Raw genomic sequence first — 24409 nt, 5'->3', positions numbered from 1 at the left:
ACCAAGGTCTTTGGGTTTGAGGAACACCAATGTGTCCAGTCCCTGAGGAGCATGTAGCTCTTGGGGTTTGAGGACAGTGGTCTCCAATTCTTGTGGGACACCAAGGTCTTGGGGTTTGGGGATGGTCATCAATGGTCCTTGAGGGACTCCAAGGTCTTGGGTTTCTCTGGTCCTTGGGGAGCACCAAGGTCTTGGGGTTGGGGATGGTCTTCTCTGGTCCTTGAGGGACACAAAGTTCTTGGGGTTTGAGGGACACCAAGGTCTTGGGGTTCTCTGGTCCTTGGAGGACACCAAGGTCTTGGGGTTGGGGATGGCCATTGATGGACTTTAAGGGACATAAAGGTCATGGGGTTTGAGGGAGACCAAGTTGTCCAGTCCTTGGGGAATATCTATGTCTTGGGCTTTGAGGACAGCAGTCTCCAATTTTTGGGGGACACCAAGGTTTTTGGGTTGGGGATGGTAATCTATGGTTCTTGAGGGACAACAAGGTCTTGGGATTTGGAGATGGTCCTCTCTGGTCCTTGGGGTGCAACAAGGTCTTGGGGTTTGGAGAAGGTCACCTCTGGTCTTTGAGGGACACCAAGGACTTGCGGTTTCGGGTTGGCCATCAATGGTCCTTGAGAGACACCAAGGTCAAGGGCTTTGGGGACAGTCATCTCCAGTCCTTGGGGAATGTCTAGGTCTTGAAGTTTGGGGCAATCATCTCCAGTCCTTGAGGGACACCAACGTATTGGGGTTGGGGATGGTCATCTCTTGTCTTTCATATGTCTCATGTCATGTCTGAGTAGCTCATAGGCCTGGAGTAGGCCCATGGCATGTGTAGGTGCTTCTTCTAATGTCACTGCTGCCTGAGGAGCTGGTAGGGCAGGAGCAGGCCCATAGATTCTGTAGGTGGTTGTGAGGTCATTGGTGCCTGAATGGCCGATAGGCCAGGAGCAGGCCAATATCAGAGGTAGATGCTATGACATCCTCTGTGGCTGACTAGCAGATAGGCCAGGGGCTGTGCATGAGCTTGTGATGTCACTTCTGCCTGAGTAGCTGATAGGCCAGGAGCTGGCACATAGCTTCTGTAGGTGCTCCTGATGTCACCAAAACAATATTTCAACCACGCCCGAATACAGCTTTTTGGAAGAACCATCATCAGCAGAAGTCCATACACCACACACACGTGTGTGACACTAACTCATGCAGAGACAGTGCCAGCAGTAGGAGGGTGTGAGGTCACCGTCAGGATAACCCATGAGCACACAGCAGTGGCAGTGGTGATGTCACCGATGGCACCCCATGGCTGTGGGGCTTGGTGCAGAGCAGCCGTGTGCTGTCACAAGGGCTTCACGGAGGATGGGAGCTGCCCGGCCCCGTGCCTGCGAGGCCGAAGGAGCAGCCCCTGCAGCCCTGGCTGGAGCAGTCGGGGTGGGGGGGGCTCGGGGACAACGCAGAGGGTGCCCCCTGGGCACGGCGCCAGGAGGAAACCACAGACTTCCTGCCTGGGCGCTGCGGGGGGAGCGTGGGGAGTGCTGCGAGGCCACGTGGGCTGTGGTTGGTGCACCTGCAGGCTGGAGCTCCTGATGAGCCCGCGGGGAATAACGGCCCCTCGGTGACACGCTGACAGTCAGGGATCTGTCTGAGCCTCTGGGCTGCATGTCTGCTGCCAGGGCAGGGACATGTCCCAGCTCCGGCTCCTGCGAGGGACCTTCCATGGGGCTCTCCAGGGAAGGATGGGTGAGCCAGCACTCCTGGGACGGGGCTCTGGCCTGGGCTAAGGCCCTTTCCCAGCTGCTGCTCCCAGCACAGCGGGCTCTGTAGCAGGGGCAGGGGCTGTTTCCTTCCCTTCCTGACACAGCCTCCGGCGCAGTCCCAGCCCTGTGCTTCCCACGGCACGAGGGTGGCTGCACACTCTCCCCTTGGGCTCTTGGGTGTGCCAGGCACAGAAGATGCTCAGTGCTCCTGGTCGACACAGCAGGGTTCAGGGGGTGAAAAATCCATTTACCCCCACACAAGCAGCCCTGTCCTGTGACGGCCCCCACCACAGTGACGTGACACCTGTAGCAGAGCCGTCTCTCATATATGGTCATGAATGGCGCTGGAGAAGTTCATTGGAGGGCTGGGCTGTGTCGGAGGGGAGATAGCTCCCGATAATGTCGAAAAAGGCCCTGCTGCTTTGATTGGCTCGTCCTGTAGCTGGGCTGGCATCTGCAGAGATATCTTGCCCTCCTGTCGTCATTGTCCCCAGGAGCCGTGGCAGGGAGTGTGGCAGAGCAGGGATGTGCTGGCAGGGCAGGAGGCTCAGGATGGGCACAGAGGGAGTCCTGTCCCCTCGGATGCTGGGGCTGCTCCTCTGGGTACAGCTGTGCAGCGGTAAGTGCCAGTTCCATTGTCCCACAGCCCAGGCCCAGCAGTACCAGCATGGCCATCGGGATCTGTCCGGGAATGGGGTTTCTTTGCAGGTGCTACTGAGGTGAGGGTCAGAAGGTGCTCAGGTCCATGGAGCCTGTGCCTGCCTGTCTGGGTGGGAGAGAGCATGTCCTTTTCCAGGGCTCCGGTGTTTGGGGCAGCCTGTGCCTGGCTGGATGCATAGACACCCTGTCCTGGGGTAGCCTTTGGGGACCCCCTGTTCCCCAGCACTGTGCCTCTGGAGCCGGTGGTGGCCTAGCTGGGGATGGCAGCAGGCAGAGATCCCCAGGGCACTGCCAACCTCTGGGGTACCCCAGAGGCTTTGTGTGCTGCTCTCGGCCCCCTTGTTCCAGGGCAGCCCTGAGCCCATGAGGGCAGTTTGTGCCCTGCAGAGGGAAGGGGATGGGGGCATCTGCGTCGAGGGACATCCTTCCTGGGGGGCCTGTCCCAGTGCAGGGGCTGGGCTGACACCAGGGGCGAGGAGGGGATGTGGGTGTGGGGATCACTGGAATGGTCTCGGTGGGAACAGGGAAAGCCCTGGGGGTGGGGGTGGGTTTGGATGGTGCCAGGGCAGGTGGTTTGCATGGGAAGCTGCAGGGCTGTGTCCAGGGGCTGTTCAGGGGGTGCTGGGCTGGGGAAGAGCGGGTGCCCTGTGCAGGGCTGGGCACAGTGTGCAGGTGTGCGTGGGCAGGGGGCAGGTGGCCGTTGGGGTGGGAAAAGGTGCCTTGTGCGGTGGGATGGTGAATGACCCAGGAGGGGCAGACCTGCACATCCCCAGCCTTGCACAGCCCGTGGGAATTGAAGGGATCCTCGCACCGCACTGGGGACAGCCTGGAGGGGAGTGGGCTCCCACCCTGGCACCTCTGCCATGGCCTGGGCAGGGGCTTCACCAGACGTGCAGTGCTGCGGCTTGGAGCTCTCCTGACCGGTGCCATGTTGGTGTTTGAAGGGGCTGCAGAGGTGAGGCTGGTGAATGGCGACAACGACTGTGCTGGGAGAGTGGAGGTGAAACATCAGGGCCAGTGGGGGACCGTGTGTGATGACTACTGGAGCATGAATGATGCGGCAGTGGTTTGTAAGCAGCTGGACTGTGGGTCTGCTGTTGGAGCTCCTCAGTATGGACACTTTGGGCCAGGATCTGGCCCCATTTGGCTGGATGATGTTGGCTGTAATGGCACCGAGTCTGCCCTGTCTGACTGCACACACAGAGGATGGGGTGGACATAGGTGCAGTCATGCTGAGGACGCTGGAGTGATGTGTTCAGGTAAGGGGACAGCCTATGACCCACATCTGGGCGTGTGGCAGGGGAAGGGATCCTGGTTCTGCCCTTGGGGAGCAACAAGTGGGTACCGCAGCACTGCCCAATGTGGTCGGTCACACTGCTGAGGTGGGACTGTCATTGCTGGTGTTCCCCGTGCCTGGGAAAAGCCCAGAGGGAGCCGAGCCCAGGCTGAACTAACCCTGCCGCAGTCTCTCAGCCCCTCTTCAGTCAGTGTCTTGGGCTGCAGATGAATCCTCCATCCCTGCCCTGGGATCTCCACTGATCTCCACTGCTCTGCACCCATTCTGCCAGTTCCCAGACAACAGTGCTGAGGGTCCCTGTGCTGGAGAAACCAGGGGTAGTTGCTTGGCACTGGACACCTTGGAGGAAGGGCATGAGATGGCTGGTCCCCTGGGTCATTGCCCTTCACAGGCATGAGTACCTCAACTGAATCAAAAGGGCTTTTCAAAGAGCATGAGTGCTGGGCCCTGGGAGAGGAGCAGGGTGGCACACAGCCCTTTCACTGCCTGTCCCCAGGGCTCGGCTGTGTGGTCCAGCCAGCTCCTGCAAGGCTTGGGAGCTTGGCAGCTGCTTGACTCTGGCTGCTCCCTTCTGCATCACTGCATGCACAGGCTGGTACTGGGACGTTCCTGGGGTTGTGACAGCCCGACGGGGACACGGCCCCATGCAGGCAGTGCTGACCTGCTGCCCAGCCTCTCCTGCCTGCCCATAGTTCCCCACACTGCCCCATGAAACAGAGGCTTTGGCAGCACTTTCTGACTCTCGTCTGTGCCTGCTGTCACCCTCTGAGGCAGCATGAGCCCAGGGGTGCATGCAGGTCTCCTGTCCCTCTGCCTGGACTTTGGCTTGGGACCTGTGCACCTCTGGACAGAGCACTGTGTGCCTGGCTGAGGACACCCCTTCCGAGCAGGCATCGGAGAGGGCTGGACAGGCACCAGCCATGGTAACAGCTGCACCATTTCTGTGCTCTGTGACATCTCCCCTAACAGCAACCTCCCAACACCCCAGAACACCCCTGGGAGCAGGGTGCATTTCTGGCTGCGTCAAGGTGCTGGTCCTGCCTGGTCGCAAGCTCTGCAGGGCCTGAGCATGCTGCAGCAGTCATTATCATCTGGGCCGGTTCTCCCGGACCCAAACTACGCACACCACACTGCAGTGCTGGTGGGACCATGCCAGGCAGCACAGGGTGCCTTGTGTAGCAGCAGGTTGTCCAAGCATTTCCTGGTGCTGCAGCAGACACATACCTATGAGTGCTGTGATGGCGTAGAGAAGGTGTGCAGGGGGGCATGGTGTGTTTGTGTCACCAACACTCCCCCAACAGCTTCCTCTGGGATGTTCAATGGGTGATTTGGTCACGGCTTGCTTGGAGGTGATGCAGGATGTGGCCATGTATCTGTCAGAGGACTCTGGGAACTCCAGTTACTTTGTTTGTTCCAGGGTTTGTCCGGCTGGTAGAAGGGAATAGCCGCTGCTCAGGACGTGTGGAGATCCATGATGGGGACCAGTGGAAACCTGTCTGTGATTCCCACTTTGGTCCCAAAGCTGCTGACGTGGTCTGCAGGGAGCTGCAGTGTGGGGTGGCCCTGCCTGTTGCTGGGGCAGCTCACTTTGGAGAAGGGGTGGGTCCCACCTGGGATGGAGAGCTGCAGTGTGTGGGGAATGAATCCCTCCTCATGTCCTGCCCCAGGTGGTCCCGCAGGGACCAGCCCTGCACCCACATGAACAGCGCTGCTGTCACCTGCACACGTAAGGACCCAGGGTGGGGTGTTGAACACTGGGTGAGCTCCAGCCTGCGGGGGTCAGGTTGTGCCTGTGGAGACAAGGGAACTGGGGTACCTGTTCCCACAGGCTGGCAGAGAGGTGACCTTCCTGGGGCATCCTAGGCAAGGGCAGGGCAGGGCTGATGCCCGAGGACAAGGAGGGGGCATGGGTTTGGAGGTCTCACTGGGATCATCGTATTGCACCACAGGGGACAGAGAAAGGCGTGAGGGTGGAGGATGAGCTGGGAGATGCCGAGGGGAGGCTGTGGTCCAGGCGGGCGCAGGGCCTGGGCAGAAGCAGCAGTGTGTGCTTGGGGAGCCGTGGTGGGGGCAGGTCTCTTCTCAGGGTGCTGGCTGGGGAGGAGCGGGTGCCCTGGGTGGGCATGGGATGGGGCCAGGTTGCAGGGGGCCATTGCGGTGGAAGGAAGTGCCAAAGTTTGTGGGGCCACAAATGACCCAGTGGGGCTGGAGCTGGGCATCCCCAGCCTTGTGCAGCCCGTGGGGATAGAAGGGACCCCTGCACTGCCCTGGGGACAGCCTGGAGGGCAGTGGGCTCCCACCCTGGCACCTCTGACTCCACCAAAGCAGGGGTTCCCCCAGACCCACAGTGCTGGGGCTCGACACTGTCCTGACTGGTCCTGTGTCAGTGTTTGAAGGGGCTGTGGACGTGAAGTTGGTGGACGGCAACAACGACTGTGCTGGGAGAGTGGAGGTGAAACAACAGGGCCAGTGGGGGACCGTGTGTGGTGACAACTGGGACATGCAGGATGCTGCAGTGGTTTGTAAGCAGCTGGACTGTGGGTCTGCTGTTGGAGCTCCTCAGTACGGAGCCTTTGGGCAAGGATCTGGCCCCATTTGGCTGGATGATGTTGGCTGTAATGGCACCGAGTCTGCCCTGTCTGACTGCCCACATGGAGGATGGGGTGAACATGACTGCGATCACAGGTTCGACGCTGGAGTGATATGTTCAGGTAAGGCGAAAGCGTGTTCTCCAACTTTTGGTCTGGGACAGGGGACAAGGGACCTGGCTGTGCCTTCAGGGTGCAACAGGTTAATGCCAGAGCAGGGCCCGGTGTGGCTGGTAGAACTGCCGAGCTGGGACTGTCATTGCTGATGAACTCGGTCCCTGGGGAAAGCCCAGTGGGAACCTGCCCCAGGGTGCCCCTACCCTGCCTGGCCCCCGAGGTGGCTCAGATGAATCCCTCTACCGTGCTCTGACATGTCTGTTGGTTCCCATCTTTCTCCTCCCTTTCACCCAGGCCCCGTCTGGCAGCAGTGAGGGCCAGGTCCCCCCATGCCAGAGGTGCCAAGAGTGACTCATGCAGCCACCCACAGCCTCGGGGAAGGGCATGAGATTGATGAGGAAGTTTGGGTTTTGCCCCCGGCAGACAAGGGTGCCTTGGCCCAAGCAAAGGTATTGCTTGGAGAGGAGGAGTGCTGGGCTTGGGCAGAGGAACAGGGTGGCATGTGGCACCTCCTTCCTCCCTCAGGGTCACCCCACAAGAGCCTGCCCAGGGGGCAAATCTCGTCCAGGAGTGCTACCTCACTGCCCAGCCTCTCATGTCTGTCCCAGCCTCTGGCTACCTTGCACTTTTGGGTTTGCCAGCACTTTGCTGGCTCTTCTCTGTGCCTGCCCTTGCACTGGGAGCTCGTGTAAGCCCAGGGTTGCTCTTCTGTCCACTCTCCGCCCTCTGCCCGGCTGTTGGCCAGGGACACGCGTACCTAGCAGTGCACTCTGGTCATGCCTGAGGACCTTCTTCCCGGCAGGCGCCGGAGCGGGAGGCTGGCACAGACACTGACCACACGTACAGCCTGACTACCTTTGCCCTGTGACATGTCTCATCTACCAGCAGCACCCCAACAGCCCAAGACCCCCATGGAAGGGGGTGCATTTCTGGTGGCACCAAGGAGTTCTTCACGCTGGGCCCTGAGCTTGGTGGTGCAGAGCAGGCTGCAGCAGCCAACAGCGTCTGGGAGCATTTCGCCATATCCCAAGTGCTCTGGGTGCTGCAGTGGCCAGGGACCAGCGCTGGGTAGCCCAAGGTCTCTGGGGCAGCAGCGGTTTGTCTGAGAGATTCCTGTGGCTGTGAGCTTGGGAGAGAAGCAAGCCCACAAGTGCCGTGCTGATTTCTGAGGAGCAGCATGGGGAGCCCGAATTTTTTGTGCCATCAGCAACCCCTGAGAGCAGCTGGTGAGGTCATGAGGCTTTTTGCCTTTGACCGCCTTGGAGATCAGATGGGACATGGTCAGGGGACTGCCAGAGGGTGTTGGGAACTCTTGGGGGTCCTTGTTTGCTGCAGGATCTGTCTGGCTGGTCAGAGAGAATAGCCCCTACTAAGGATGTAAAGTGATCCATGACGGGGAACCTTGGAAAACTGTCTGCCACTCACACGTTGATCCCAAAGTCACCAACATCGTGTGCAGGCTTTGTTGTGGGTCTGCAATAGACACATACTCTTGAGTGCTGTGATGCTGTAGAGAAGGGGCGCTGGGGGACCTGGATATGTTTGTGTCACCAACACTCCCCCAACAGCTTAATCTGGGATGTTCAGTGCGTGATTTGGTCATGGCTTGCTTGGAGGTGATGTGGGAACGTGGGCATTTAAGTGCCAGAGAGCTCTCAGTTGTTTTGTTTTTCCCAGGCTTTGTCCGGCTGGTAGAAGGGAAGAGCCACTGCTCAGGACGTGTGGAGATCCATGATGGGGACCAGTGGAAAACTGTCTGTGATTCCCACTTTGGTCCCAAAGCTGCTGACGTGGTCTGCAGGGAGCTGCAGTGTGGGGTGGCCCTGCCTGTTGCTGGGGCAGTTCACTTTGGAGGAGGGGTTGGTCCCACCTGGGATGGAGAGCTGCAGTGTGTGGGGAATGAATCCCTCCTCATCTCCTGCCCCAGGGGGTCCCCCAGGGACCAGCCCTGCACCCACATGAACAGCGCTGCTGTCACCTGCACACGTAAGGACCCAGGGTGGGGTGTTGAACACCGGGACTATGCTGGGGCTCGAGGAAGAGGGCAAGGCCCGTGCTGGGCTGGGCGTGAGGACAGGAGGGCTGATGGGTGTTCTGCAGCATGAAAATAGTGCAGAGGGAGAAGAAAGGCATGCTGTGCCTCTGGCCTCTCCGCCAGCTTCTGAGGGTGCAAGAGCACCGATCCACCCTCAGTCCTCCTCTGTCCCCAGAGTACACAGGGTTCAGGCTGGTGAACGGCAGCACGGCGTGTGCGGGATGGGTGGAGGTCCAGGTGCTGGGGACCTGGGGGACCCTCTGTGCCTCCCACTGGGATCTCTCGGATGCCCACGTTCTCTGTCGTCAACTCAACTGCGGGTTTGCTGAGTCCATTCCTGGAGGAGGGCATTTTGGGAGAGGAATTGGACCGGTCTGGAGAGACTCATTCCACTGTGATGGGACTGAAGTCCACCTGGGACAGTGCCCAGTGATCACCCTGGGGGCCTCACCGTGCTCCTATGGGAACAATGCCGCTGTCATTTGTTCAGGTGAGTGCTGGGAAAATGCGGCATTGACTCCCTTTGCCCCTTGTGTGTGACATGGCCACCCAAAGCAGGGGTCCCATGGCAGTACCAGCCTGAATTTCTCCCTGGAGAAAGCCTTGCTTCCCCAGGAGCCTTCTGGAGGGCTTTGCCTGCTCAGGCTGACCGCTCTGCTGTGGGAGAGCTGAGGACTGAACGGAGGCCGGCATCTGCCCTCAGGGCAGCGGCTTAGGCACCAGCACCACTGCCAGGCCTGGGCTCCTGTGTTTTTCTCCTATGGGATGAGCCCAGGACAGGCCTGCGGAGCTCTGCTCCATCCCTCTGGCTGCAGACAAGCGCATGCCATCCCCACAGAGAGCCCTGCAGAGCCTCATCCCACCACCCAGGCAGGAGCTGCCTGGGTGCCCCCAGCAGCAGCAGAGCTGGGTGTGAGCTGCAGAGCAGGCACGGGCTATGGCCTGTCTTCTTGTCAGCACAAGGCTCAATCTTGTCCTGTTTGGTTGGAAATTGCCCCTTGCCCTCCTCCCTGAAGGGTGCCATGCTCTCAGTGCCGCCGACGGCTGTGGCATCTCTGCTCTCCCCAGGCTCAGCCGGCTTTGCATCCCTGCGGCTGGTGGGTGGACAGAGCCGGTGCGACGGGCGAGTGGAGATCTTGCAGCACGGGACGTGGGGCAGAGTCCTGGATGACCAGTGGGACGTGCAGGAGGCCAGCGTGGTGTGCCGGCAGCTGCAGTGCGGACAGGCAGAGGCAGCCTACAACCCCCCAAAGCCTGAGCGAGGGACGGGGCCCGTAGGGCTGCGAGGGGTCTGGTGTGCGGGGCATGAGACCAAGCTGACCCTCTGCAACACCTCCCTGCCCGAGAGTGCACTGGTGGCAGGGGTTGCAGAGGACGTGGGAGTCATTTGCTGGGGTGAGCAGCACTGCATGGGCCCCCCAGATGATGGGTGGGCAGCCAGCCCCTGACAGCCACTGGGGTTTCTCCCCACTGCAGGGAGCCGGCGGGTCCGTCTGGTGAACGGGTCTGGGCGCTGCGCCGGGAGAGTGGAGATCTACTACCAGGGCAGCTGGGGGACCGTCTGCGACGATGGCTGGGACCTGTCTGATGCTGCTGTCGTTTGCCACCAGCTGGGCTGTGGAGGGGCGGTGGAGGCGGCCAGCTCTGCTCGGTTCGGGGAAGGCTCCGGGCAGATCTGGCTGGATGGCGTGACCTGCTCTGGGGACGAAGCTGCTCTCTGGGACTGCCCTGCCAGGCCCTGGGGGCAGCACGACTGCGGGCACAAAGAGGATGCGGGAGTCATCTGCTCAGGTCTGTGCTGGCAGCTGTGGTGTGAGCCTGCTGCTGGGGAGGCCAGGACGTGGGGAGAGCCAGGCATGGCCAAGGCTGTCCCTGGCTGCCTCTGAGCCCTGGCATGAGCCTGTGGACACCCATGCACGGGCACCCTCAGTCCCACTGGGGGTCCCTGGGGAGCTCAGCCATCCCCAAGTGTTAGCAGGAAGGGCAGGGGTGTCTGTGCATCAGGGACTTCTCTGTGCCCCTGGGTGCAAGGGGCACGTGCTGGCCCTGCCCCTGCCTGGCTGAGGGCCTGGGGAGTGCAGAGGTGTCCTGGCTCCCACAGCCCCAGACCAGCCTCTTCCCCCTTGGTGCCTTTCCACCCAGAGTTCGTGGCCCTGAGGCTGCAGAACAGCGACGGCTGCTCCGGGCGCCTGCAGGTTTTCTACAATGGGACGTGGGGAAGCATTTGCTCCACCTCGATGACTCTTGACACGGTGTCGCTGGCATGCAAGGAGCTGGGCTGTGGGGACGGAGGATCCCTGGAAAGACGCCTGCCCTATGGCAGGGTGTCTGGCCCTGCGTGGCTGGATAATGTGCAGTGTGGGGAGAAAACCAGCTCCTTCTGGCAGTGTCCCTCCGCTCCCTGGGACCCACAGTCATGCGAAGACCTGCGAGAGGAGATCCACATCACCTGCGATGGTAACTCTGAGCCACTCGGGCACAGTGTCACCCCAGCTCCTGCTCCCCTCTATGCACAGCCAAACACAGAGGGCCTTTTCCTTTCTGTGTCAGACCCTTCTGCTGCCGGTGGCACAAACGTGACCACAGCCACACAAGTCCAGCAGCAGTTGTCACCCAGGTTGCCAGCAGCACCTGGGAGAGGCAGAGGCATCTCCAGGGGAGGTCTCAGAAGAGACCAGACAGGCTTCAGAAGAGACTCCCCTCCACAGACACGCTACTGCTGCTCTGTGAACCAGGGACCTTTAGGGGCTGAGCAATCAGGGTGCCCCCAGTCCTGCGCGTGTCCCCTGAATGACCGGGCTTCAGATGCTGCCATGACCGAGATGGTACAGGGAGGCACAAGTAGAGCTCAGCCTCACTCTCTTCTGCACGATCCCACACAGCAGCACCTTCACTTCAGTGTTTCTTTCTTCAGGGGCACGCCCAGAAATATCCCCGGAGCCATTGGCCCCATGCCCCAACTCCACGAGCTGCACAGGTATTGAGCTGCTCCTCTGTGTACCCTTCTTGTCTGGCAGGGCTCTGCCTGCTGTCTCAGTGCCATGGGAGGTCTTTGCCTTCTCCAGACAGGGAGAAGATTCGTGCCATGGGAGGCGAGGACGGGTGCTCGGGCAGAGTGGAGGTGTGGCACCGTGGCTCCTGGGGGACGGTGTGCGACGACTCCTGGGACATGCGGGATGCCGAGGTGGCGTGCAGGCAGCTGGGCTGTGGTCCTGCGGTGTCTGCCCTGAATGAGGCTGCATTTGGGATGGGGCAAGGCCCCATCTGGCTGGAGCAGGTGGAGTGCCGCGGGACGGAGCCATCCCTGCAGGACTGCTGGGCCCGGCCCGGGGATGGCGGTGCTTGCCGGCATAAGGAAGACGCTGCTGTGCGCTGCTCAGGTGAGCGGCAGGGCTGGGACGCCTTGCTGGAGTATTGGCAGGGAGCTGGGGAAGGCCTTTCACCCCCTTGGTCCTGGCATGGCCCCTGACCTCCCCAGAGCAAGACTGTTCCTGCAGAGTGCAGGAGCCTGGTGCCAGGCAGGGAGCAGCCTCGGTGGAACTGGGTGTCCTCTGGGCACTGCCCATGGGGCCCTGCAGCCCCAGGGCTATCCCCTGGGCTGCCTGTGCCATCCTGCCTGCTGCCCAGAGCAGAGGCCCTGAGCCCTGTCCCGGTCACCCTTTCTGGCACTACTGGAGGGGCACTTTGGGTGGGATGTGTCAGGGACATCTACAGACACACACGCGGTGTGTTGGTGAGGAGGCTCCCCGATACCTGCACACCCACCCTCTCAGCCCAGCTCTCCTTTTCCTCCTCTGCAGCTACACCCAGGACAGCAGCATCCCCAACCCGAGCAGGTAACTTGTCCTCCTGCCTGAGGCTGGGTATCCCTGGGGCCAGGCTGTGACCCACAGCTGGATGGAAGGGGCTGCTTGCTGGGGTGGGAAACTCCCAGGTGGAGGCACTGGGGAGGTGGTGGTGGTGTCAGGGAGGGTTGCAATGTACTCAGCAGGGTTGAAGCTTGCCCATGAGTCCCCACTGAGTCCCTCCACCCCCTGCTGCCTTGTGTGATGGGAGTCAGGGCTGGTGCTGCCCCCTCCTTTCCCAGGCCTGGTGCTGCCCCTTCAATGTTCTTGCCCATACAGGTCCCGCACGGGGCCGTTTGACCAGCAGCGGGAGACTCTCCATGCCCATCATCATCTGCATCATCCTGGGGGCCCTCCTCTGCCTGCTCCTGGCCCTCCTGGCTGGGCAAGTGCTAAGGGCCAGGTCGGGACGCAGAGGTGGGTCCTTCCACAGTAGTCCCAGGGGGAGATGCCTCCTGGAAGGGCTGTGGGGTGCTGTGGGGTGTCAGTGAGAGGCACAGGCAGAGCTGGAGGGGATGAGACTGTGTGCTGCTACCTGTCTCATCCACCGCCCCATTGACTGCCTGGCCTTGGAGCAGCAGCAGCAAGGGTTGGAGAGAGCCCAGAGGCATCGGGGGCTAGCACTGGGGCAAGGAGAGAAATGGCAGACTGAGGATGGCCAAGGCTGGAAGTGCTCTGGGTAGTGCTGGAAGGGGCTCTGGGGTAGCACAGATGACAGGAGGTGTGTGGGGCAGTAGGGTCCATCTCCGTGGTGTCAGGTCCCCAGCCTGTCGCTCTGCCCAGCCCTGCCCACCCCATGATAGGGCAGGGGCCCTTCTGTAGACCCATGGGGCAGATAGGGAGCAGCTCCAGGTGGAGAGGAAACATGGGAGCTGCTCCAGGGTCAGACAAGGGGGGCATGACCCAGGGGCCAGAGGACCATGAGCGCTGTCTCTGAAAGGATGATGCGAGGGTGATGCAGCCCTAGATGATCTCCACAGCAACGTTGCCCTCACTGCGGATGTGGCAGTCGTGTCTGGAGAGTGCAGTGGGGCTGTGCTGTCAGAGCAGTCCTGGGCTGGCCCAAGCAACAGGTCTGGGGGAGCACAGTGGGATCCCAACACCCCTCTGCCTCTCCCTGGGCCAGCCCTGCCTCTGTCCCCAGGCTCCAGGAGAGCTCAGGAGCTCTTTCCCGAGGCCGTGTACGAGGAGATCGGTTACAGCCCAGTGTGGGAGAAGCAGGCAAGGTTTGGTCGCTCAGGTGGGTGTGGGTCCTCCCTGGAGGCACATCTGCAGGACCCTTTCCCTTGGCCCAACCCAGAGATGATCCACTGGAGCCCCCCACACTGTGGTCCCTGCAGCGCTGGGGCCATGTCGTCTGTGGGGAGAGCATCCAGGGCGTGGGTCCAGGAGAGGAGCTTTTCCCGTCCCAGCTGCCCAGCCCCTCTCTTCCTGCCCCTTCACCCCATGTGACACCTGAGGAGTGAGGGAAGGGGCTGTCCTAGCGCAGCTCAGGGAGCACCTTTGAGACAGTGTTTGTCCTAGGGGAGCCTGGTAAATTCCCCACCCTCCTCCTCATGCAGCCCCAGCTCTGTGGGTCCCCCTTCCCCAGCAGTGCTGACCATGAGACAGGTCAGTGGGGCTCGCTCCATAACACCTGCTGTGCATCTCTCCAGGCTCCTATGCAGAGGAGTCCCTGACCCAGCTGCAGCCCTACCCTGGGGACACCGAGGAGGAGGATGGTCTGGGATCAGCACCAGGTAACGGAGGCAGGAAGGGGTTGATCTCCCTGTAGACATGTGATGGACAGAGGTGTCACGGAGTGTCACCATCAGAGATGGGGAGGACATGGGGGTCTCCTGTGGTGCTGCCAACACCAGTGTCTCAGCCCTGTGTTTCCATGTGCATCGTTCCATCCTCTGCTCTGCAGGACATAACTTCTCACTGTAACCAACTTCCCTCTCCTTTCAGATGTAGGAGGGATCTAGACAGGCTGGATTGATGGGCCAAGGCCAGCTGTATGAGTTTCAACAAGGCTAATGCTGGGTCCTGCACTTGGCTCACGCCTCCCCCTGCAACAATCCAGGCTTGGGGAAGAGTGGCTGGAAAGCTGCCCAGCAGAAAAGGACCTAGGCGTGTCGGTTGACAGCTGGCTGAATATGAGCCAGCAGTGTGCCCAGGTGGCCAAGAAGGCCAATGGCATCCTGGCTTGTAACAAAAATAGTGTGGCCAGCAGGACTAGGGAAGTGATTGTTCCCCTGAGCTTGGCACTGGTGAGGCCGCACCTCGAATACTGTGTTCCCTTTTGGACCCCTCACTACAAGAAAGACATTGAGGTACTGGAGCGTGTCCACAGATGGGCAGTGAAGCTGGTGAAGGGTCTGGAGAATGGGTCTGATGAGGAGTGGCTGAGGGAACTGGGGATGTTTAGCCTGGAGAAAAGGAGGCTGAGGGGAGACCTCATCGCTCTCTACAACCACCTGAAAGGAGGTTGTAGTGAGGTGGGGGTCGGTCTCTTCTCCAAAGTAACAAGTGATAGGAAGAGAGGAAATGGCCTCAAGTTGCGCCAAGAGAGGTTTAGATTGGGTATTAGGAACAATGTCTTCACTGAAAGGGTTGTCAAGCATTGGAACAGGCTGCCAAAGGAAGTGATGGAGTCACCATCCCTGGAGGAATTGAAAAGATGTGTAGATGTGGTGCTTAGGGACATGGTTTAGTGGTGGATTTGGCAGTGCTAGGTTGACAGTTTGACTTGATAATCTTAAAAGTATTTTCCCACCTAAAAGATTCTGTGATTTTATGATTCCATGACTCTGTGTTGTTACTGATGGCTGAGTAGTTGCTAGGGCAAGAGTCTGCAGATGGGTTGTGCAGGTGCTTGCAAAGTCCATGGTGGTTGAGTAGCTTTTAGGGCAGGAGCATGCAGCTGGCTCATACAGGTGCTTGTGATGTCATTTCTGTTTTTGTAGCTATTAGGGTAGAAACAAGCTCCTGGGTTGTGCAGCTGCTTGTGATGTCATATTGATATTAGTATGTGATAGGGTAGGAGTAGGCCCCTGGCTTGGGCACCTGCTTGTGATGTCATAGCTGTATTAGAAGGTGACAGGGTAGAAGGAGGCACGCGGTTTGTTCAATGTGCTTTTGATGTCACATGTCCGTGAGTAGGTGACAGGGCCAGAGCAGGAACCTTCCCAGTGCAGCTGCTTGTGGTGTCCCAGGTGCCTGAGTAGGAGATAGGGCAGGAGCAGGCCCCTGGCTTGGGCAGGTGCCTGTGATGTCACTGATGACTGATCAGGTGGCAGAGCAGAAGGAGGCCCCTGGCTTGTGCAGGTGCTTTTGAGGTACCTGTTGTCTGAGTATCTGATTGGGAATGAAAGCACATGAGGCTTGTGCAGGTGCTTGTGATGTCATATTGACCTGCATATGTGATAGGGCAGGAGGAGGCACCTGGCTTGTGGAGGTGCTTGTGATGTCATAGGTGCATGAGTAAGTGATAGGGCAGGAGCTGGCCCCAGGCTTGAGCAGTTGCTTCTGATGTCACCTGATCCCAAGTAGATGATGGTTTAGGAGCAGGCCCCTGCCCTGTGCAGCTCCTCATGGTGTCACTGATGGCTCAGTACCTGACAGGGCAGGACGATGCCACCGGCTTCTGCAGCTGCTTGTGATGTCAGTGATGGCTGATGGCTCGCTCACTCCCCCCTGGTGGGATGGGGGAGAGAATCAGAAGGGTTGAAGGGAGAAAAGTCGTGGGTTGAGACAAAGACAGTTCAATAGGGAAAGCAAAAGCCACGCACGCAAGCAAAGCAAAGCAAGGAATTGATTCACTCCTTCCCATGGGCAGGCAGGGGTTCATCTCCAGGAAAGCAGGGCTCCATCATGTGGAATGGTTACTTGGGAAGACAAACGCCATCACTCTGAACGTCCCCCCCTTCCTTCTTCTTCCCCAGCTTTATATTGCTGAGCATGATGTCATTTGGTGTGGAATAGCCCTTTGGTCAGTAGAAGACAGCTGTCTCACCTGTGTCCCCTCCCAGCTTCTTGTGCACCCCCAGCCCACTCGCTGGTGGGGTGGGGTGAGAAGCAGAAAAGGCCTTGCCTCTGTGTAAGCACTGCTCATCAGTAACAAAATCATCCCTGTGGTATCAACACTGATTTCAGCACAAATCCAAAACACAGCACCACAGTAGCAACTATGAAGAAAATTAACTCTATCCTGGCCAAAACCAGCACAGGCAGACACCAGTGGAGATACATCTGCCGCAGCAGACACCACTGCAGATGCCACTGCAGACATAGAGACCCTTGCAGATGCGGACATCCAAGCAAATGCACAAAAATAGTTGCAAATGACACTGCAGATGCAGAATCAGATACCAAGGAGATGCCACTGCAGTTGTAGGACGTGCTGAGATACCACTGACGGTGCCATAGAAGATAGGACAGCAGATGCCATGGAAGATACCAGGCCAGAGGCAGATACCACCGCAGATACCACTGCAGATGCAGATAGCATTGCAGATACAAATGCAGATGCAGGCAGATGTCACTGCAGATGCAGATGCCACAGCAGATGCAGATAACATTGCGGAGGCACGGTGGCAGATGCTGCTGCAGGTGAAGATACCGCTGCGGATACCACTTTACCCTCCAATGCCATGGCATGCACACTGCAGGTAGCATTACTGACGCCATTGCAGATGCTGACATCATAGCAGCTGCCGATACCATTACTGACGCAGATGCCATGGCAGATACCATTGCAGGTGCCATTCTAGCTGCACGTACGATTGCAGGGGCCATTGCAGGTGAACATAGGATTGCAGGTGGTGATGCCGCTGGAGATGCAGATGCCATTGCAGATACCCTTGGAGATGCCATTGCAGATGTAGAATAAACTGGAGATGCAGACACCACGGCAGATACCATGGCAGATGGCATTGCAGATTCAAATACCATTGCAGAAACCACTGCATAGACCTCTGCACTTGACCTCAAAAGCACCTGCCATTCCTGATAATGTTGAAGATGCAGGCACCAAACCGATACAATTGCAAACACAGACGCCATTTCAGGTGCTGCAGATGTGGATTCTGCTCCAGCTACAGATACCGTTGTAGAAATCGCTGCAGAGACCATTGCTGAGGAAAAGTCAGGTGCAGGTACAATAGGAGATGCGAATGCCGTTGCAGATGCAGGTATCACTGTCGATGCAGAGGCCGTGGGAGACACCCACAGCATTACCAATGCCACTGCAGAGCAGATATCTTTGCAGGTGCAGACAGCACTGCAGATGCAGAGGCCACTGCAGAGGCCATGGCAGATTTCATTGACAAAGCCATTGCGCATACACCCACAGAGAGAATACCATGAGAAAGATACCCATTCAGCTGCAGATATGGTGCCAGACGCAAGGGCAGATGCCATGGCAGGTACAGACACAACACACCCACCATTCGAGATACAGGTTCCGTCACAGACAGAATTACACATACCATTAGAGACACAAGACGAGCCACAGGCACGAGTACACCTTCCATTACACCTGGAAACACAGACACTGATCTCATGCCTGAAAGGGGTACCATTACAGAGAGAGGAGCCGTTCCACAGCCAAGCAGTGATGCACATGCCATTGAAGATACAGGGAGTATTGCCATCAGCACTGGTATCTGCAATGGCATCAGCATCTTCAAGGGCATCTCCATCGGCAGTTGCATCTGAAATTGTACTGGCATCTGCAATGCCGTCTGCTGTGGTATCTGCATCTGCAATGGTATCTCCAGTGGCATCGATGCGGGTATCTTCAAAGGAATCTTCAACGGCATCTGCAATAGTATCTGCATCTGCTATGGTGTCTGCGTCTGCAATGGTGTCTGACATGGCATCTCCACCTCCAGTGGTGTCTCTAATGGTATCTGCATCTGCACTGGTATCTGCCCTGGCACCTGCACCTTCAATAGCATCTCCATCGGCACTTGCATCTGCAATTCCATTTCCATCTGCAATGGCATCTGCATCTGCAATGCATTGGCAATGTTACCTGCAATGGTGTCTGCATCCGCAGGGATGTCTGCCTTGGAGAGCTGCAGCCAACAGGACAGGGGCACACACAGCCTTCCCGATGCAGGTAACTTTGCAGATGGAGTTGCAGGTTCAAATACCATGGCAGGCACCATTGCAGATGCACCTACCATTGCTGATAACCCTGCAGATGCCATTAGCACAGCAAATCTCACTGCAGGTGCGGGTGCCACTGCAGTTGACAAAACCATTGCAGATGCCACTGCAGATACTGATCCCGTTGCAGATGTCGATAACGTTACACGTACCGATACAGAGACCAATGCCTTTACCGCTGCCATCACCAATACCATTGCAGACCCCGATACCAGCACAGAGGCAGCAATATCGTTACAGGTAGTCACACCCATGCCGAGACCATGAGTGGTGCAGAGAACCATCAGAGATACCCTTGCTGATGCTATTTCAGCTAGAGAGGGAATTACATGGACACATGCACAAACCAACCACACGTGCACACACACAAACCATTGCAAGTCCATGTGCAGAGACACAGACCCCTAGCAAGGCACACACAGCTTCAGGTGCAACTACAGGCACAGACACAGATCCCAGTAGAGGCCCAGGTACTGTCACCCTCAGAAATGCAGGTACCAATACCGTCGCAGAGACTGATGTGATTGCAGACACTGATTCACACTCACTTGCAGGTACAGGCACAAAACAGGTACAAGTCCAGACACAGGTACAGTTACACTACAATGGAGGACACAAGTACAGTCACAGACACAAGAGCACTTTCCACTACACCAACAGCAGCAGACGCAGCAAGTGATGCCGTTACCCACTTGGGTTCCATGACAGCCAGAGGAACCATTACACGTAAAGGCACTGATACACACACAGCTACCCTTACACCCAGATGTGCTCTTCCAGGGAGAGGCCCAGATACATACACCAAAAACTACACAGGCAGTCCCCGATAGGGAGATGGGGGCTGATATAGATGATATGGCTACAAACACCATGACAGACACAGGTATAGTTACAGAGATGGGCACAATTACACATAGAGATACAGGCAGAGAAAGAACTACAGCTACAGACACCGAAACACACAGATACAATTGCCCATACAGATACAGTTGGAGGTACGAATACAATTGCACTTACAGACAGCGTTGCACATACAGATACCAGTACACATACCGAGAAACACAGACAAGGCGCAACTGAACATTCCAGGGAGCATTGCAGGTGGAGATGCCACAGCAGCTGCAAAAACCATTACAGGTTTCACACCAGCTGCAGATACCTCTGCAGAAGCCAACACCTCTGCAGACAGAGACACCTTGGCAGGTGCCATTGCAGCTGCAGGCGTCCTTGCAGATGCAGATGTCATTGCAGATGTCATTGCTGAAGAAGATACCATTGCAGATGCAGAACCCATCGCAGATACCATTCCAGGTGCAAAGAGCATTGCAGGTGAACATCCTATTGCAGGTGGAGATACCATTGGAGGTGCAGATGCCACTACAAATGCCTTTGCAGATGCCACTGAAGGTGTCAACAACACTGGAGATGCAGATACCATTCCAGATACCACTGCAGATGCAGGTAGCAACGCTGATGCAGGCATCATTGCAGCAGAAGGCTTCAGTGCAGATGCTATGGATGATGCAGATAGCGTTGCTGATGCCACGTCAGGTGCAGATTCCATGGCAGATGGCATTGCACACTCAACTACCATTGCAAAACCCACTGCATCGACCCCTCCGATGCACCTGCTGTTCCCAGGAAGGTTGCACAGGCAGACGCCAAAGCCAATGCCACTGCAGATGCAGATCCCGTTGCAGAAACCACTGCAGATCCCATTGCAGATGCAGTGTCAGATACAGATAGCCCAGGAGATGCAGGTGCCATTGCAGATGCAGATATCATTGCAGATGGAGACGCCATTGCAGATAGTCACACTGCTACAAACGCCATTGCGGATGCAGGCACCACTGCAGATACTGATCCCACTGCAGATATCGATAACATCACACACGACGATACGGGCACAATTACCATTTACAGATGCCGTTACCATTACCATTACAGAGGCACATACCAGTACAGAGACCGCGATACCGTTACAGTCACACCCACACCAAGACCATTAGTGGTACAGATCCCATTAGTGATAGTCTTGCTGATACTATTTCAGCTGGTGAGAGAATTACTCATGCGCACACGGAAACCAAATACACAGACACCTACAGAAACCATGGCAAGTCCATGTGCAGATACAGAAACCACGACCTACAGAGGTGCAGTTACAGGTACAGTTACAAATACAGGCAGAGCTACCATTAGAGGCACAGACACTGGCACCATCACCACTACAGGTACCGGGACCATCACCGATACTGTCACATAAACCTTTCTGCTTACAGACACAGGCTGACATTGAGGTTTGGATACAATTGCAGATACAGACACAGAATATGTGAAGTCTCAGACACAATGACAGATAAAGATACAACTAACCATACGAGTACAGATGCAAGTACAATCACAGACACCATTACACATATAACTGCAGATACAATTGCAGTTACAGATTCCGTTATACATACAATTCAAGATACATTCAGAGTCCCTCAGAGGTACCATTACAGATGGAAGTACCATTACACAAAGGAACTGATACAAATACAATTGTAGATGCAGATACAGGTACCAGTACACATGCAGATACAGGTACTTTGAACTATTATTCTATTCCATTCTGTTCTATTCCATTCTGTTCTATTCTATGCTATTCTATTCTATTCTGTTCTCTTCTGTTCTGTTCTGTTCTATACATGCAGGTACTCAAATAGATAACATTAGAGACACCGATACCCATAGACAGAGACACCAATATAGAGACCTGCAATTGCATCTCAAATTGTATCTGCATCTGTCATCTCATCCTCAATGCTATCTGCATCTCCTTGTGATGGTGTGTGTTCCCCCCGAGCCCCAACCTTTATCTCCGTAACACTGCTCCAGTGATAACCACCAGTGGTGGTCATAATAGATGTGTCTGCTCATGATGGCTGCATCTGGCTCAAAGTGGATTCAGGAGACAGATATCAACACAATAGCCAAGGATTATTGTGCAATGTGCCCACCTAACCACAGCGAAGAAACTGAAATCGGTGGCTGGTATGCAAATATGAGTCCATCATCTTACCCCCATAAATAGTGAGCAGCCCAAGAGCCCTTGGAGATCTCCTGCATGGCAGTGGGCTGCACACCAGGATCTCCTCTTGAGTAAGGATGCCTCCTAAGGTTACTCCTCGAGGCTGAGACATTCCTTGCCACAACAGATCCTCAGTAAGTAACAAAGAGCATGCTGAACTTTGACATCTTCACTAAGTGATAGAAAGGATTGATTTCGCATATATAATCTTCTGGACATAGACCGTTGACCAAGTCTGGGACTAGGATTGGATCCAGTCACACGGAGACTCCTCTCTGAGGAGTTTAGAAAGCAAGGGGGTCCTTTCTGAACCTCAGGACTCAATGGGAGGGTCTCCCTGACAGGTTTCTCTGACCCTGTCCTCTATGCACTAAAGAATCAAGTGCACCTTGCCCTTGAATCTTGTTAAGCCACTTTTGCACTGAACCTTGTTAACTCACTGTTTTATATCAATAAAGTCTATTTTTGCTTCTCTCTTGAGAGTGAAGTGTGCTTGCACTTGATCCATGACAAATTGGCGTAGTCAACAGGATGGCAAGTAGTATCACCGATTATTTACAGAGGCATGGAGTGAATCCAACTCAGAAGAATGGGCTCATGACTACTGGCATAATTGGGAAGCCCTTGAAGAGCTGCACATGAGGAATGCATTAGCCCTAGGCATTCCTAGAGCTGTGATTCAAGGTCAGCCTACTGGCATTATCTTGAGTCTGATTGAAGCATTCCAGAAACGAGATAATGGTGAAAGGAAGGAGCGCATTTCAACTCCTCCTGCGCCATTCCCCAGAAAGGGAGAAAACACTTTCCTCTTCCTTAGGGAGGAATTGCAGGACATGAAGTAAAAAACTGAGTAATGTCCGGAAGGCAATTGGGCCTGGCTGTCCAGAAACTGGAGGCTTTTCAGTGGATAAGTGATATTGGCCCATACATTGGAATTGCAGTTGGTCCTCAAGGATCAATCAAATCATGGTGTAACAATCATGGTGTAAAGACGAGTCAGCCATTTCCGAGCTTAAAAACATTGCCGGGTTCACTGCTGTTGTAGTTTTAAGCTCCACATCATCCTGTTCCAAGAGAGTGACCTGGTATTTGAGCATGCGGCTCGGGGACAGCCAATGCCCCCCTTTTTGCTCCAAGACAGAAATTACCATATGTGCAACATAAACTGTAATCTTCTGCCCCATGGTTAATTCCCTTGCTTCTTAGATTAAGAGTACAGTTGCTGCCATAGCTCACAAACATCCAGGCCATCCCTTGCTGACATTATCCAACTGCTTAGAAAAATACCCAACAGCTCGTTTCCAAGTTCCTAATTTTTGAGTCAACACCCCCAAAGCAAGATGTTAGTGCTCATGTACAAACGATTCAAAAGGCTTTGCTAAATCTGGGAGTCCTAATGCAGGTGCGGACATCAAAACCTTCTTCACATTTTTAAAAGCTGTCCAACCCTCAGGTGTCCACAACAGGTGATTCTCCTGGGATCCTTCCAAAGCTTCATAAAGAGGTTTTACTAACAGTCCATAATTGAGGATCCACAATCGACACCACCCGACCATACCCAAAAATGTCCGCAATTCCCGTATCGTTCTGGGCTCTAGACCATGACAAATTGCTTCCTTTCTGCCTGCTCCCAATCTTCTTTGTCCTTGCGAAATTTCAAAGCCTAAATATATCACAGTCTCTTTCCCAGTCTGGGCCTTGCTTTTTGATACTCGGTATCCTGCTTGTCCCAAAAATTCAACAAGCTGATGGTCACTTGTAAACAGGCCTCTCAAGTCTCTGCTGCTATCAAAATGTCATCTACATACTGCAATATTATTCTTTTTTCCACACTTCCAATTCCTTTGCCAACTGATTACCAAATATTGTAGGACTATTTTTGAACCCTTGAGGTAGCACTGTCCAGGTGAGTTGTGTCTTGCATTCAGTGGTGGGGCTTTCCCATTCAAAGGCAAATATGCCTGGCTATCTTTGTCTAGAGGTATGCAGAAGAAAGCATCCTTGAGGTCAAGTACAGTAAACCACTTCTGGTTTTCTTTTAAGGATGTCGGCAAGGTATATGGGTTAGCTGCTACTGGTTGACTGTCTTAATCTGATTCATGGCTCTTAAATCGTGAGCTAACCTGTATTCCTTGTCATTCTGCTTTTTCACTAGCAATATCAGGGTATTATATTCTGATTCACACTCTATCAATAATGCATAATTCAAAAATTTTGTTATTAATTCTTCCAACTCCTTTCTAGCTTCCCACTTGATAGGATACTGTTTTGCCTTACCAGTTTAGTTCCAGATTTTAGAACAACCTTTACTGGTTCCGCCAATTTAGACCGACCTGGAATTCCACTAGCCCATACCAAGGGTGTTACTGCATCCTCTACTTCTGCAGGAATGTCTTCCTTCGGTCTTGGTGTGTTGTGTAACATAAAAATTCTCGCTTCCACAGCTTTTGATTCAGGTATTATCAGCTGAGTCTCCCCATTTTATAAAAAATTATTTTGTGCATTCAATTTATTCAATATATCTCTTCCTAACAAAGATGATGGACATTCTGGCATATACAAAAATTGATGAGTTACCCATTGCTTTCCCAATTTGAATGTCAAAGGTTGTAAAAACGGCCGATTTTCTTCCACCCTGCTCCCCCAACAACACTTATAGTTTTATGATTAAACCCTCCTTGGCATATATTTAATACCGAATATGTAACCCCTGTATCAACTAAAAATTCTACTTCATCATTCCTCAGCTGTAATGTAACCAGGTGTTCAGCTGGGGTTGACTCCCCTGGTCTCCTTCAGTCCTCATCATTCAAAGTCATCAGCTTCATTGCCTGTAGCGAAAGATCCAATTCTCTCACTTTGGGCCATTCCCTTTTCCAATGTTACAGGCAGAGCA

The 24409-nt window shown here is 55.5% G+C and overlaps 1 pseudogene; it reads left to right on the top strand.

Moving 5' to 3' along the window:
- Positions 1–2291: 2291 nt before the first annotated feature.
- Positions 2292–20446, top strand: LOC140645593 (scavenger receptor cysteine-rich type 1 protein M130-like; annotated as a pseudogene).
- The last annotated feature ends 3963 nt before the right edge of the window (positions 20447–24409 follow it).

This window comes from Ciconia boyciana, chromosome 35, assembly GCF_034638445.1.
Source record: "Ciconia boyciana chromosome 35, ASM3463844v1, whole genome shotgun sequence".
Lineage (NCBI taxonomy): Eukaryota > Metazoa > Chordata > Aves > Ciconiiformes > Ciconiidae > Ciconia > Ciconia boyciana.
Note: the sequence above shows the minus strand (reverse complement) of the source record. Positions and strands in the feature narration are given on the sequence as shown.